At 44.1% G+C, this 15623-nt stretch overlaps 1 long non-coding RNA gene across 1 annotated transcript; it reads left to right on the top strand.

Annotated features, from left to right (window-relative positions):
* Positions 1 to 405: 405 nt before the first annotated feature.
* On the top strand, positions 406 to 13208 carry LOC141572371 (uncharacterized). The gene is made up of 4 exons (XR_012497730.1): positions 406 to 591; positions 725 to 893; positions 9104 to 9263; positions 12660 to 13208. It is a non-coding gene; the product is annotated as an uncharacterized LOC141572371 (long non-coding RNA).
* The last annotated feature ends 2415 nt before the right edge of the window (positions 13209 to 15623 follow it).

Consider the following 15623-nt stretch of genomic DNA (forward strand, 5'->3'; position numbering starts at 1 on the left):
GTTTCTTCACCTCTCTGAGCCTTAGTCTTCTGACCTGGAAAATGGAGATGAAATGCAAGCACGTGTGCGTGCGTGCTTAATGAAAGCATGTAAGAGCTTAATGAAAGTTCATCCTCCTCCCTGTTTTTCAGGGAAGAGGCAGCTGGCTGGAAGGGGGTGGTGAAGAGGGAGTTAGGGGTGGGAGTCATGGAGGTCTGGCAATGTTTTAGCAGCTCCACAGGCCCCAGGTTTCTTCCAATCCCAACAACCTCTTCATCATTTGAGAGATCAGTCTCGGGCCCATTTGGTGTTAATTACAACAACCCAGGCTTCTCTCTGCAAAGGAAACAGGCCCTCATTTCTCTCATTAAAGTAAAATATGACCCATTTTTATGCCTGCATATTTTGTTGCCGAGATTACGAGAATCATCCTCTCTGTTTATACGGAACGAAGAAACGTTATACCAGGAGAGTGGCCTGGGCCCCGGAGTCTGGGGAATAGAAAGCAGATGTTGTCCTCGCTATTATTTTCCTGTCTACCCCCAGCTTCCACTCTCTTCCTCTCTGCTTCTCCCTTTCAGAAGCACAATGCTCATTTCAGATCAACACGAGGTAAGTGGATTGTAAGAGAAAAAGCTCACATTTATTGATCTCTTTACCAGGTGTCAAGCCCTATAAACAAGTTTCCCCTTTAATTCTCCCCAGAAGCTTCAGGAGTTGTTGGTATTAATCTTTTCTTTTTCAGCTCCAGTTCTCTCAAACTAAGAATGCTCAAAGTCTTCCTGCTGCCCTGAGATGTGAGAAAATCGAATCCTGCTGATCACAGATGTAATGACAGACCTTTGTGCACTGCCTGGCAGGGTCCACAGAACTTGCATATGCATCGTCCTTGCAGAGCCTCAGCACAGGTCAAGGTAACTAGAGGTCACAGGGGTTCAGGGATTCAAACCAGGTCAATTTAGCAAGTGGTAAGGACTTGGGAAGATTTTAAGGGGAGAATTTACAATGTAAGATGTATGATTTTGAAAGATTGCCCTGCTAACAGTTTGGAGAATGGTTGGGAGGGAAGTGAGAGTGGAAGAGATGTAAAAAATCTTCCCCAACATGGATATAAGGCAGAGAGGTCTGTGTGCCTTCTCATGTATAAGCCAGAGCCGCGTCTAACAGGCCCACCCAAGTCTTACTTAATTCTCTATGGCAGGGTTGACAACTTTTTCTGTAAAGGGCCAGATAGTAAATATTTTAGTCTTTGTGGTCCATGTGGTCTCCATTGTAGTTACTCAACAATACCATTGCAGCCAGGAAGCAGCCAAAGGCAGGATGTAAACAAATGAGCATGAGTGGTGTAAATAAAACTTTATTTACAAAAATAGGAGGTGGCTGCTGGCTCTTGCCCTGTTGGAATGTACTTTTGTTGGACATGTTATTTACTATTGATTAGAGTCTAGGTTCTGTGAAATTACATGTTGATTTGTGAATTTTTTTCTGAAAGAAATGCAAATCATTTCTCTCTGATAAAAAAAAAAAAAAAATAATTCCAACAGTTCTGTTTTTATTTTCCTGAAGGACATTAACTCATTTTGTATCTAACAAGAAATCTATTCCAATGTTCTTTCTGCAGTGCTACGTGATATCACTACTCAGCTCTTCAAATACTTTCTGAATCAGCTTTACCATCAGGCTGGTTCCCTCATTAATGAGTTAAATGACTCTCTAACTGTACTAACTTTATATTAGTATGGCAGTCATTTTATTTTAGCTCTCTGAAAATGAACTGTAAAACAGGAGGGATTGAGGCTGAGGCTGTTGGAGTAGAGTCCATAGAAAACATAGAAACTGTGGAGATGGAGCCACTAGGACATGAGACTTTTTCGAAAGGTATAATTGATAGGACTTGATGACTGATGATACCAAGGAATGAACAAGAGGAGAGAGAATGAATGGTTCTCAAGTCTAGCTTGCTATGGTGACTAATAAATGACACTGCTCTTCACAGAGCTAGCAATACCATCACAGAACAGTCCCTAAGACTTGGAAAGTTGTATGGTTGAGAATGGACCTGGGAGGGGTTGGGCAAATGACAAAGGACCAGGCCAACCTTTAAGGCCCACATCCTCTCTGCTTGTTGGAAATTCAATTTCCTGCATGTTGATAGGTTAGTATTTAGCAACCTGACATGACCATTCAACTAAATTAATTCCTGGAGTTTCGAGATACATCTGGATTAGTTTTTAGGGGAATATAATAAGGAGGTCCATTGAGTGTCACTTATGGGGAGAGGGGTTAAAAAGGGGAAAGCACTGGTTATGGTATCCTTTCCAAGTGGGGCTGTGGGGTTGGAGGGTACAGAGACCAGCTGGGACCTCAACTCTGGCCCCGTGCTTGGTGAAGACACATGTCCTAGTCCTTACGAGGCTTATGTTTGAACCCTTTGAACCGGGGAAGACATTACACTGTATTATAACTGCCTTTTTCTCACTTCTGGGAATTTCTCCTATAGACATACCTGCACACTTACAATATAGCAGGGATACAATCTGCATTTTCATCAGTGGGGACTGATTCCATAAATTCCATACAATAGAATGGTCAGCTACTGTAGGAAAGAATAAAGAAGTGCTCTATAAAATGACAATAATTTCAAGGCAGAGTGTGAAGTGGTCAGAGCAAGGTGAGAAACGCATGTGGAATGCGCCACTTTTCATGTCAGAAAGGGGGAAAGTAAGAATCCGTATTTTTATTTGCCTGAAGTAGCTCTAAAAGGATACACAAGAAACTAATGAAAGTGGTGATTTGTTGGGATGAGAAAGGTGTGTTGGATGGGGCAGGGTTCGAAACCAGGTTTCCCCAGTATACCATTTTATGTTCTTTGGATTTTTTTTTAACCATGCAGAAAAATTACCTGATTACCTAACAAGTGAAATGAAAGGGAGAGTATAGTCTACTCATAGGAGGAGCATAACCCAGCCTGAGGTAACAGGGAAGGCCCCTTGGAGGAGGTGACATTTAATCTGAGGCTTAAGAACAGCTGGAGCTGTTGGGGAGCAGAGCAAAGGGAACAGCATGGGTGAAAAGCTTAAGGTGAGGGAGTGGGGAATTTAAGGAACCTTAATTTGTTGTGGCTGAGCAGAAACCTTAAAGCTCAGCAGTGAGGTAGGAGGAAAGGGTCTGACATTATCAAGGGCTAACTTTAGGTCTTGCCAATGACAGCCACAGCCTGCATGGCGCATGGGTTTCCCAGACACCAGGCATCTTACCTAACCCACTACCTGCATTCTCTCATCTGTTCCTCACATGAGCTAAGCACCATTTTTTTATCATCACCCCCACTTTCCAGAGCAGAAACAGGAGCTCGGAGAGTGTAAACAACTTTTCCTGGGTCGTGCAGCCACTGAGTGGCAGACAGTCACCCAGGCCGCCTGCTCCTCTGTTGCGTCATCTCTAAAATGAGGAAGCCAACCTCGGAGATGATACAAAAGGGATGGGGAGCCCCTCGCTCAGTGACCGACATGTTACAAGGATGTGCCTACTCTCAGCTACTACTGACGGGTGGCTCCCCAAATCCAGGCAACTCACACTAAACAGTACAGCCTGCTGGGAAGGGCTGAGTCAGAGAGAAAATAGAGCTCAGCAGCCAAAATCCTTTACTAAGAGAACAAAAACAATTATTCTAAAGAATGGTACAGGGGGACCCGTAGTCAACCCAAATCTCCTAAATACAAGATTCTCAAACCCCTAATCTTTTGTGGCCCGGGCAAGTCATTTAAAGGAGGTGACACTGAGCAGAGTTGCCCAGAGCACTGGCCCCCTGCCAAGCGCTCTGCAGGCTGTCTCCGCAACAGTCTCAGTTACTCCTTCTGCAGCTGGCCAAGCTGCACACTGTTATTCCCATTTTATAGACAAGGAAACAGAAGCTAAAGGAGGTTAACTGACTCGCCCAAGGTCAAGCAGGTAGTAAGCACTGAACCGGGACTTGAACCCTGGTCTTGAATGACAGCGCTCTTTGCATGTGAACATGTACCCACGTGATTAGGACACAGTGTGAAGAGAGCAGTGGTTCCACCTAAGTCTATGGCTCAGTGAGCCTGCAAAGGAGGGGCCCGGAACCTTTCAGAAGAATGATGAGGTTACCTTTGATTGGAGTCCTAAAGCACAAAAAAGCTGGCCAGATGGAGAGGAGAGGGAAGAGTGCTCCAGGGAGAAGGGTCAACCTGGACAAAGGTTTGCAGGGACCCGGGTCTGTGGCTTATTTAGAAAGCAAGTGGCCTAGAATGGCAGCGGGAGGGAGTGGGAGGAAGATGGGGGGCAGGCTGTTAGCAACTGGACCCGATTTAACACATGAAACAAACTTATCTTTTCCCTTAGCCAAGTCCATTGTCTCCCTCTAATCTGAAAATGAGAAGAGAGAGGCCACTGAAAAGTGTTTTCCCATTTGAACCAGGTTTGCATTGAGAAGACCCAGCTGGCTGGTGGCTCGGGGAGGATCATGTGTCAGGCCTGGAAGGCGTCCAAGGAGGGTCTTCTGAGGGGCTGCAGAGCACGGCCAGCCCGGTTCCGTGCCTCTGTTTAATCACCCTGCCCCATTTGCTCTCTCATTTGTTCCTCGTCCAGTTGCTGCCCCCACACCTCATCAATCACCCAGGGCTCATGGAGAAAGACCCACCACGCTGCTGTGGACACCCCCAGAGCCTGGTGCTGACAACGGAGAGCTGGATTCCATCTGTCCTGATGATCTGGGAGCAGATAAGGGCCATTAACACCTTTCTTAATTAGGGAACCCCAACACAGGCCTGCAGTCCCTGACAGGCAGAGCTGGGACTAAACATGGAGTTCCAGGCTTCATCTTATTTATTTTATTTAAATGAGTTAATCTAGGAAAGCCGTTGGAACCGTGCCCAGCACAAAGCAAGTGCTGTAGAAATCTTTGCTATTGTTGTTATTACTGCTGTCATATTTATAGGTAGAAAGGGGACTTGCCCAGTTACACAGCAAGTGACAGGCTGAACTGGGACAGGTCCAGGCCTGGGCTCTTTCCAAGGCATCTTGCTGCCCGAGGGAGGGCTCCACAGGCTTTCTTTACAACCAGTGACTGACGTTTTGTTTCTGATTTAGGGTCAGTTCTAAAAAAAGGGCACATTAGGAAGCTTATTGGCTGAGGGGATGCATGACAAAGGCCGTCCTTTCTCACACACACAAAAAAGGCTCTTTATTTGATCTCATCTTCAAATAGCACTGTACAGTAGATATCTCCAGTTCATGGGTGGAAAAATTGAGTATATACATACCGCATCCGAGACACCCTCTCCGAAGATGCTCAAGCAATTTTAGCTTCCTCAGTCCTCTGGGCGAGTGCAGTCTGACTAATGGAGATGTCTGCCTTGCAATGTATCTCCCACCCAATGCTGACCTTTCTCCCCTCCCAGAGTGAGAAATGAGAAATGATGACCAGGAGAGGGAGAGACTCACCAGCTTGGTGGGGTCAGGGCTGGATGGGCAGCCAGTGGGTGGCCAGCTGCTGAGTGGGACAAGAGCGCCTTGAGAGGCACCCATTTGTTTTGTCCCTTGACATTTGGGGTAAACTTGTACCTGCTACCCACTCTGTGAAGCATCTGTACTATTTGCTGCTGAGAAGAATGTCTAAATAGAATTCAAGCACGCTGACTTGAGAGAGTTTCTGTACCAGGTTGGGAAAGGTGGGTCGTGGACCAGGGTCACTGAGATGTCCTCAGCCCAGAGAGGTAAAGCTAAAAGGAGAAAATCAAGGAGATACTTGCTCAGGGAGTGGCCACCAAGGCCTGTGGTGCTAGGCCAGAATCATTTCTGAAATTTGCTAAAGCTGGTTTTAGGGGAAGTGAAAAGCAGCTAGTTCTGTTTTACCGAGGGGTATAGCTTACAAAAGGGGACAATACAGCACATTAGTTTAGATCCCTGTCTCTGGAGCCAGGGTTCAAATCCTAGTCATCCTGCTGCTTACTGTGTGACCCTCAGCAACTTTCTTAATCTTTTTTGTGCCTCGGTTTTCTCATCTGTCAAATGGGATAATATTGCTTGTACTTGCCTCATAGAGTTGATGCGAGGATTAAGCGTTAGTGTTCATAAAGTGCTCAGAACAGTGCCTGGCACATAGTAAGCCCTATGTTGCTACTATTAATGTTATCATTAATGTCTAGTATGTGTCCGGTGCTTTCATGCATTGATCTCTTACTAAATCCTCACAACAGATTCTTCCCACAGACAGTAAGTGGGCTGAGGTGTGGACCCTGATTACCTACCTCCAAAGATTGTGGTTTATTCCCCCACCCCTACCCGGGCCAGGCTGACTCTAAAATTCTTTTGGTCCTCCTCTGAAATCTCTCTTTTTCTTGAAATGTCCTTCACTTTTCCCCATCGGATGAGAGCACGGCGAGATGAATGAGAAGGCGACTTTATGGGCATCCTCTATGCTAAGACGAAGCTAGAAGTCGTCAGCCTCGTCTCTGAGGCCTGTGTTCTTTGCTGGGTAAAATGGCGCTGTGCACACAGCCTGCTGTCAGACGTCCTGGTTTGCCTCTTGCGTTGTTCTCGGCAGGTGTGTGGCTGCAGGCAAGTCAGTTCTGGGAGCCTCATTTCTCTCTGCCTTTCCCATCTCCACAGCACTGTGGCTGGGTGGGCAGCTCCTGGGGGACTGACTATGTGGAGAGCTGCTTAGACATGCAGTTTTGCAGAGATTAGAAGAGGCCTAAGCCATTGCCAGCTTGGAGATGCTTCTATAAAAGAAAAAAACCCAAAACATTTAAAAAGGCAAAGAGCATTATAAAATCGGATGTGTTTGTAGTCATACAGTGAGCATGCCCTTCCTCTAATGCTGCTGGGACCGTGCATAGCACCTCCTTTGGAGCCTACATGGAATGTCTAATGAGACCCTCTGGGGCTGCAGGGTGGGGCCGAGACCCTGCTGACTCCTCTGAGACAGGTCATGGGTTTCAGCTCTGCTGCTACCCCTGGCCAGGCCTAGACTGAGCTCCTTGTGTGGGGCCCCCATCTCTATTCCTCAGAGTGCCTGGCATACCAGTGTTGGAGAATCTGTCTGACAGAAAGAAATTGACCTTCCCTCCCTGCTTCTAGGATGCCTGGAGTCTCTTACCTCCCTGCTTTTTCTCATCAACTGTCTGGCAGGCCCTTCCACATCTCCCCACCTTCTTCTGTGACTACTTCAGGCTTAGAATATAGGTCGCCATTCCTGTGGAACAATCACTCCCTCCTCTGTGCCGCCTCAGCTTTTGGTTCCCTATAGAGGTATAGAGCTATCGAGGCCTAGAGCTAGAGAGCCATAGAGCTGGCTAGGCATAAAGCTATAGAGGTTTAGCTATATCGAGGTCTAGAGCTAGACAGGCATAGAGCTAGAGAGGCATAAAGCTCGAGAAGTCTTAGAGCTATAGAGGTATAGCGCTGTAGAGCTAAGAAGTACAGTGCTATACTTTTGTGACAGTGCTGTGTCCTACACGTGGGTGGATGAGAAGAGTCCAGTCACCTGGGCTGTGAGCAGCGCAAACCCTGAGACCAGATCTGATGATGACCCAGATAGCCAGTGCCTAGCCCAGAGCCTGGGACACATCAGGTGCTTATGAATGAGGGGAGCTGTGAATAAAACAGACCTGGATGCTGGCTTCCAGGTCCCCATGGTGTACCCCTACGCGTCTTTTCTTCCTTCAGTCACAACACTGACCCCATTTCGTGATGGATCTGTCTCCTTTGCTTATGAGCACTGGGGCTGGCTTTGTGTCTTGCCTCAGTATCTTTAGCACCCAGCATAGAGTCTAATACACAGCAGGTGCTCAATACATATTGAAGGGATGAAGGAATGAATGGCCGGGTCCTACGTTTTATGCACCTGTGACTGCAAACTAGAGGAGCCACACCAGGTACTGGAGCCCAAGTGTAGTGAGCTCTACTTCCATCACGCTCTTCCCTGCTGCACACGAGCCACTTTATAACTCCAGGCAGCAGAAGGAAAGTGTTGTGGGAAGAACAAGGTGGGAGTCATGTCCAGACCTTTCAGGAAGCATCACTGCAGATACAGCCTGCAGTAAACGGGCAACTCTTCAGAAAACAGAACCAAGACACACTGGCCTGGAAGAATCAGTTTTCTTGCTTAAGTCTGCCCAGAATTGGTTCATCTCCTAAGTGGCCAATGAGTTCCCTCCTCATTGGAGAAGCATGTTAGTAGGGGCCCATTCAAGGTTTAAGTGGAACAAAATGTGTCCTAAAAATTCTTTCCTAAGGCTCCTCATTTTACAGAAGAGGACTTGGAATCTAAGAGTTAAGTTACTCTCTCAAGACCACATGACTAATCAGTAATTATACTTCTAGCTATGATGTATTGAACATTTACTGTATATTAGCCACTAGCACAAATGCTTTGCATGTATTATCATATTTGATCCTGGTTAAAACAACTTTATGGATTGCTTAATTATCCCCATTTGACAGAAGTAGAAACTGAGGCTCAGAGAGATTCAGTTAACTTGTTAGCTATTGGCATAGCTGGGACTCCTGTCCAAATCTGGCAAACTCAGAGCCAGTGCTGCAGTTCTTAGCACAATGTATACATTGGCAGTGTCTCTGACACTTTTTAAAAAAACTCATGCCAGAGCCCCACCTCAGACCTGCCAATTCAGAACCTCTGTGTTCTGAATAAGCTCCCTAAGTGTTTCCAGTGTGCTCCCATGCTTGAGAACCTCGGTATAAACAACTCACCTTCTCTGAGTCTCAGGTTTTCTTATCTGAAAAACATGGCCTGCAGGGACCGAAGGCTCTTTGCAAGGATCCAAAGAGCTTATGCCTGTGAAAAGGTCCAACACAGTGCAGGGTGCTCAGTAATTGTTGACTTCCTTGTCCCAGCAACCAAGAAGTGCCTGGAGGGCTTCAGGTCTCTTGTGTGTGTACATGACCCCACTTTGCCAGAGACCCAGAACACTGTTTTCTGGGCTTTGGGGTTCAGTTTCCTGATTGTTTGTTATTATTCTTAATAGAATTCAGGAGAAGGCCACGAGTGGGCCAGACATCTGTGATAAATCTGCTGGGGTTTTTACAGGAAAGATTTCCCAAGTTCACTATATTCTATATTTCTTGCTTTTCTTTCCAGCTACAACACAGCCAGGAAAATATCTTGCTTGAACTGAAAGAAAACATCCCGTTAGCCTCTGGTGAAAGTTGACTTAGGGAATATGAGTGTCGTATTATATGGCAAATGAAGGCAAGGATATTTGGAGCTTTCTTTCTGAAACACCCACCTGAAAGGGAAAGTGAGTATTTATTGCAAACCTTCCTTGTTTCAGTCCTTGTACCAAGTGCTTCACATATGTTATCTCATTTCATGGAGGACCTCCCTCATGGGGAGGTGAGGAGCATTATTATCCCTATTTTACAGATGAGGAAACGGAGGCTCAGAGGGTTACATGACATGACCAAGGTCTGGCGGAGAGTATGTGGACTCAAACCTCATCTGTTTGGTTTTGAAGTGTGGAGTCTTCTCTGTACCACAACTGTCTGCTCAGGTCTTCTGTTTTCTTCTAATAGCAACAATAACCTTAAATTAATTTCGTGACAAAAGCAAACAAATTTTAAAAGCTTGCTCCAAAAAAAAAAAAAATAGTAGAGCTCTTTCCAAAATGTAACATTCTTGCTATGTTTGATATCCTGCATGCTGGATTCTAGAGGTGTGCAATAAATGACTGGAGATTGAACAGACAAATGGGTGAATCTTCTGCCCACCTGCTGGGGCATCCCACGGGATCTCTCTGTGCTCAGTTTTGCCTCCACTTCAGGCTTTCTTCCACTGTGTCTATGTCTGCTCCCTGGAAACTCCTTTGCTTTGTGGCAAGTCTGGATTCCAGGGTTTCCCTCTCTCTGTTTAGCTTATTTTAGGAATAAACTAGCTTCTCAATGCTCCTTCCAGTACTCGTGGGTAAGTCATTTTTTTTCTCTCTAGATCTACATTCTAAGATGTTAAGTCATTATCAACTATATGTCCAATTTTACTTTTAATATGTAAAATAATAATAATAATAATAATAATAATAATAATAATAACAATAACAATGGATATAATTTTTAGGGCTTCCTATGTTCCAGATGCTCTGTTGAGCACTTCAAATACAATGTCTTAAATACTCACGATAATCCTATTATAGCGGATTGAATAGTATCCCTCCAAAAAAGAAATGCCCAAATTCTAACCCCTGATAACTATGAATGCGACCTTACTTGGAAATAGGGTCTTTACAAATGTAATTAAGTTAAAGATTGTGGGATGACATTCTAGATTTACAGTGGGTCCAAAATCCAATGACTGGTGTCCTTTATAAGAGAAAGGAGAGGGAGATTTAACAAGGAGCCCCCGAGAAGACCACGTGAGGACAGAGGCAGAGATTGGAGTGATGCATCTACAAGCCCAGGATGCTCAAGGATTGCTACCAGAAGCTAGTAGAGACATGGAATGGATTCTCCCTCAGAGTCTCCAGAGGGAAATAACCCTGCTGACACCTTGAGTTTGGACTTTTGGTGTCCAGAATTGTGAGAGGATAAAGTTCTATTGTTTTAAGCCAGCAAAATTTTGGTAATTGGTTACACCTATAATATAGGTGTTATTTTCTATTTTACAGATAAGAAAACTGAGACTGAGGAAGATTTTATAACTTTGTCCAAAGTCCCAGAATTAGCAAGTGCTCTAGACTGGATTCTAACCCATTTCCAGGGCTGCCACCTTTGCACTCACGAGGGCCCTGTGTTTGTTTTAATGCTCTCTTGTTGCCTTGAGATTATGAATACTTATTGAACAAGGAGCCCCGCATTTTCATTTTGCTCTGGGCCCTACATATTACCGTGTTTTCCCAAAAATAAGATCTAGACGGACAATCAGCTCTAATGTGTCTTTTGGAGCAAAAATTAATATAAGACCTGGTATTATATTATATTATATTATATTAATATTATACCAGGTATTAATTATATTGTATTATATTGTATTGTATTGTATTATATTATATTATTATATTAAAGACCTAGTATTATAGTAAAATAAGACTGGGTCTTATATTGATTTTTGCTCCAAAAGACGCATTAGAGCTGATGGTCCAGCTAGGTCTTATTTTCGGGGAAACATGGTATATAGCTAGTTCTGACCAGGTCTGTCTGGTCCCCGAATCTCTGCTCTTTCCTTCGTCATCTGTAGTATCACAACCCACACACATCGTCAGTCTCCATCCATCCCCACAATCCCAGCCTCCAAACCAGTCTCCCCCTTGTGACAGGCTGAATAATGATCCCCAAAGGTGTTCACATCCTAATCCCCCAGAACCTGTGACTAGATTATCTGTCATGGTAATAAGGTCTGTGCAGATGTTATTAAATGAAGAATCCTGAAATGGGGAGTGTACACTGGATGATTGATCCAGTGGGCCAGATGTATTTATAATCACAACTGTCTTTGTAAGAGGGACACATGAAGAGTTAAAGTCCAAGGGGAAGGCAATATGATGACAGAACAGAGATGGGAGTGAGGCACTTTGAAGATGGAGAAAGGGGCTGCTAATCAAGAATTACAAGTGGCTGCTAGAATCTGAAAAAAAGCAAGGAGATAGATTCTTCCCTCATAGTCTCTGGAAGCCAGTCCTGCTGACACCTTCCTTCACTTTAGCCCAGTGAAAATGTGTTTGGAGTTCTGACCTCCGGAATCGTACAAGAATAAATTTGTGTTTTAAGCCACTAACTTTGTGGTAATTCGTTATAGCAGCAACAGGAAATGAATACACCCTGCTTCCAGGACTCCCTCCTACTCTCACCTTTAAATCTTTGGAAGAAAAATAAATCATTCTGGTGGTATTAGGGAAGATAAATAGAACTCTAGCTCAACAGGAAAACATTCAAAACATTTACATAACATTTACATATAATTGTAGAAATCACAGGTTTTAAAAGGCAAGATTCTTTTTTTGAGGTTCATTTAGTAGGCTGGGGAAAATGTTTCAATATTTATAGTTAAATCATCAAAATTACCAATGCAATACAATAAATACTGATTTAGGAAACCAAAAAAATATTTAAAAAGTGTGTCTTTTTAAAAGCTGTCAATGCTTATTTGAATCTTTCATTATTCTGAAAGAGAACATGATTTTAATGTTTGTGTTTATTAATAGTTAGATTTCTGCCTACTACATTAAAAAGTTAAACCTTAAAAGACGACTTTAAACATGAATTTAACCCTTTTAGATAAAAATGAAAGAAAATCAATCAAAATTGTACAACACCAAGCAAATAAAACACAGAAAGAGATAGAGCTAGAGGGAGAGAGAGAGAGAAACCAAAATCCACTTTTTTAACTTAACTTTCAAAGTTACTCATCACTTAGCCTTTGCCCAATATTCCTTCCACATCTGCCACCAACCCCCGACTCCATGCAAAGATGTGCAGCTGAAAAAGCATGAATTTGAGAACAAGTTTTGTTCCATAACTTCCTGCCTGTGTGAGTTTGGTCAAGTGACTTCATTGGTCTGAGTCGCATTATGTCCATTTCATAAATGAAGAAATTAGTCCTCAGGGCTGGGTTGTAGAGGAAATGAACTGTGCCTAGCGTGACACTGCGTCATAGGTTTTGGAGATGATGCCGTCAAGTATTAATTGCTATCCCTTCTTCCTTTCAGGTAGCAGCCGACATCATGTTCTACACTCAACTGCTTGTGGGGCACGGTTGTTAGGGCAGAAACACTTTTTAAAAAGGCAGCTTTAGGATTTCTACGTGGGCATTTGAAACTCTTATCAGTAGTCTACAGAAGACAAAGTCTGGACCAACTCAGGGCATGAAGTTTATGCTTTAAACAGCTGGGAGTCCAGGGATGATGCTTGTTGTCTTCCATAAGAAGAGCTCAAAGCTTTCTGAATCGGTAGAAAGATGGAACCTCTGAGGAGGAGGACAATAGAGTGAGTCTCTCATGCAAGTGTCACCTTGTCCCTCTTGGAGATATGAGGCAGAAGGTGAAGGAATCCCCAGATAGACTTGATGACTCCCAAAGAAGAGGGACTGGGGAGTCTCTGGCCAGCATCTGGGACTCTGTGAACCCCTTGTTCGGGATGTCGTCAGTCCCACAAGGATCTTATCTTGCCCCATCCTGGATGAGTGGGGTGAACATGGCCACATGGGAAGAGTAATAGGATGTTTGATTAGCTTCTTCTTTTTTTTTAATTAAAGTGTTTTGGGGTGACAATGGTTGTTGCGTCCAGCACGACGAGGGTTGTGGGGAGCGAGGAGGGCGGCTCAGTGTTAAGAAAAGACAGTAGCCATGAATAGAGTTTAAGTGTGAGGGCCAAGGGACTGGCAGCCTCAAAGACTGGGCTGTGGGTGCCTAATTGGGCCAACGCATTAGTTTTTATTAGTTAAGTGGGGAAGTAAAGGAGATAAAACTTGTCAATCTCAAGATTTGCGAATTCCGTACACCATAATAGGACACTGATTCAAGCCAATCACTCTTGCCTGCAGGCAGCAGGACCAGTAAGTCTCAGGATGTGTGTACTTCCCCAAGGGACAACATCTTTATGCATATGAATAGATGGAGAGCACATCATTGAATCTTTTCCCCTGCAGGTTGTGGGAAGGAATGCAGCCACAGAGGCAGAGGCTCCCCTTAGCCTGGGGAAGGTGGGGGGCTGTGCCCACCTCTATGAACCCCGTGGGTTCTCCTGTTAGTTCCCACTCAAATGCTCCTGGCTTGAGTTGTCCCCCACGTGGGGAATCTTACTTGTCATTGACTGACCAGCCATCTTCCTGGGACCAAACAGGGAGACAGAAGGTGCAAGCACACAAAAGTGAAGCAATGTCCCTGAAAGGATCCATCTCACAGACTCTCCTTTCTTTGGGGGCAGGTGCAAGGAGACAAACGGGTAGGCTGCTGCGTGGTGACAAATGGTTAGTAAAGTTACATAGATTTCGACTGTACAATTCTGTAATACTTCATCTATATATCACCACCCAGAGTCAGTTCTAACCGAGCCCAAAGTAACATTAAATGAGATAGATTATTTCTGTCATATAAAAGTTTAGATTGGTAAGTGGTCAAGGGAGGAAAGGCAGCTCTGCTTCATGTGTTCTCTGGGGCTGTGGTTCCTTCTTTCTTATTACTCCATTATCCCCAGTTGGTTTGGTCTTCCCAGCTACAGTTAGCTCTCATCTACCACATCTGCATTTCAGTGAGATGGAAGAGGGAAGAAGGGGAAAAAAGGATGCATTTCCTTTTCAGGGTATGACCAGAAGTTTTACACATGGCTTCTTTTCACATCCTATTGGCTGGAACTTTTTCAAGCAGTCATCCCCAGCTGCAAGAAAGGCTTGAAAATAGAATCTAGCTGCAGGGCCACGAAGCCAGCTAAAACTTCCAGGTGTGGGACTTTATCGTCAACAGGAGTCAGGATAGAATGAATAATTAGTAACCCTGCTACTGAGAGCCAACATAGAACAGCAAATATTTTTCTACTGGATCAGGCAAAGTTCAATGAAGGAAGTAGAACCATTATGACTATTATGGAATAAAGGATTTATTATAGAAATAAGACACAGTTTTGGGAGAAGCTGGGGTCTGAATGGAGCAGTTAACACGTTGCGTACGGATCACGAGAATCTTCACGAGGGATTTAAACCCCGCCGTACGCAACGTGTTAAGAGACAAGAGAAGTCTAACCAATGCTTCTGAGAAAGGTGCAGGTAGACAAATGAGGGGGAAGGAGAACATGCTAGATCTTTGGCACATCTGCAGCTGTTGTTTACCTCATTTAAATATGGCAGCCTTTAGAAAACTATGGCTACTTCTTTACCTCTGCTTCTAAATCTTGCATACATTTCTCTTTTGACCAACTCCAACTGATATTGTATAGAAAAGGAATTCTGGGAAATGTAGTTTTAGCTTAGCCTAGTTGGCACAGTTACAAACCGCCATATTCATGTTGTTGAAAGCAGGAGAGATTGACATAACATTGAGATGGAGTAAATCTGGAGTTGCAAGGCTGGGCAAGGGGATAAGAGCAGCAGGTTCTGCATGGTCCCCTTGGGTAACATTCAATCAATGAATGATGCTCTTGAGAATGAGACAGCTCTGCTTCCCCAACTCTCCCTCCAGTGCCTTGACACCATGCACCAGTCCCCCCCACCCCCTCCCATCAGGACTAGGGTACAATCTTGGGAACTGAAATGCAGTCTTGGGGTTGGTCCAGGAGGGAGAAAACTCCAACTTGAGAAAACCCTACTTCTTTTTCTTTTTTCTTTTTCAAAAAACAAAAACCTCAAATTGATTACATCAGGATTTCTGCCTTTAGGCAGAATATGGGCTTAGAATAGAAAATAGAATGCTTTATAGAAAAATAAGTTGAATTTCTCATACACTGGAATAGGTACAGTGAGAAATTAACATATGTTAAATATAATAGATAATCAACAAATCTGCCTTTTTTTTTTTTTTTTTTTTTTTGGTGAGTTCTGACCATCAAAGGACACCATTAGTCCCTCAATGGGTCATGCTCTGGGTTTTGCACATGTGCTTCCTTCTTTCATGAACGATCTTTCACTTTGGTCACATTGATTGTAATTTAAGCAGCTGGGGGTGCATTTTTTCCTCAGTGAC

Source organism: Rhinolophus sinicus, linkage group LG06 (assembly GCF_036562045.2).
Source record: "Rhinolophus sinicus isolate RSC01 linkage group LG06, ASM3656204v1, whole genome shotgun sequence".
Lineage (NCBI taxonomy): Eukaryota > Metazoa > Chordata > Mammalia > Chiroptera > Rhinolophidae > Rhinolophus > Rhinolophus sinicus.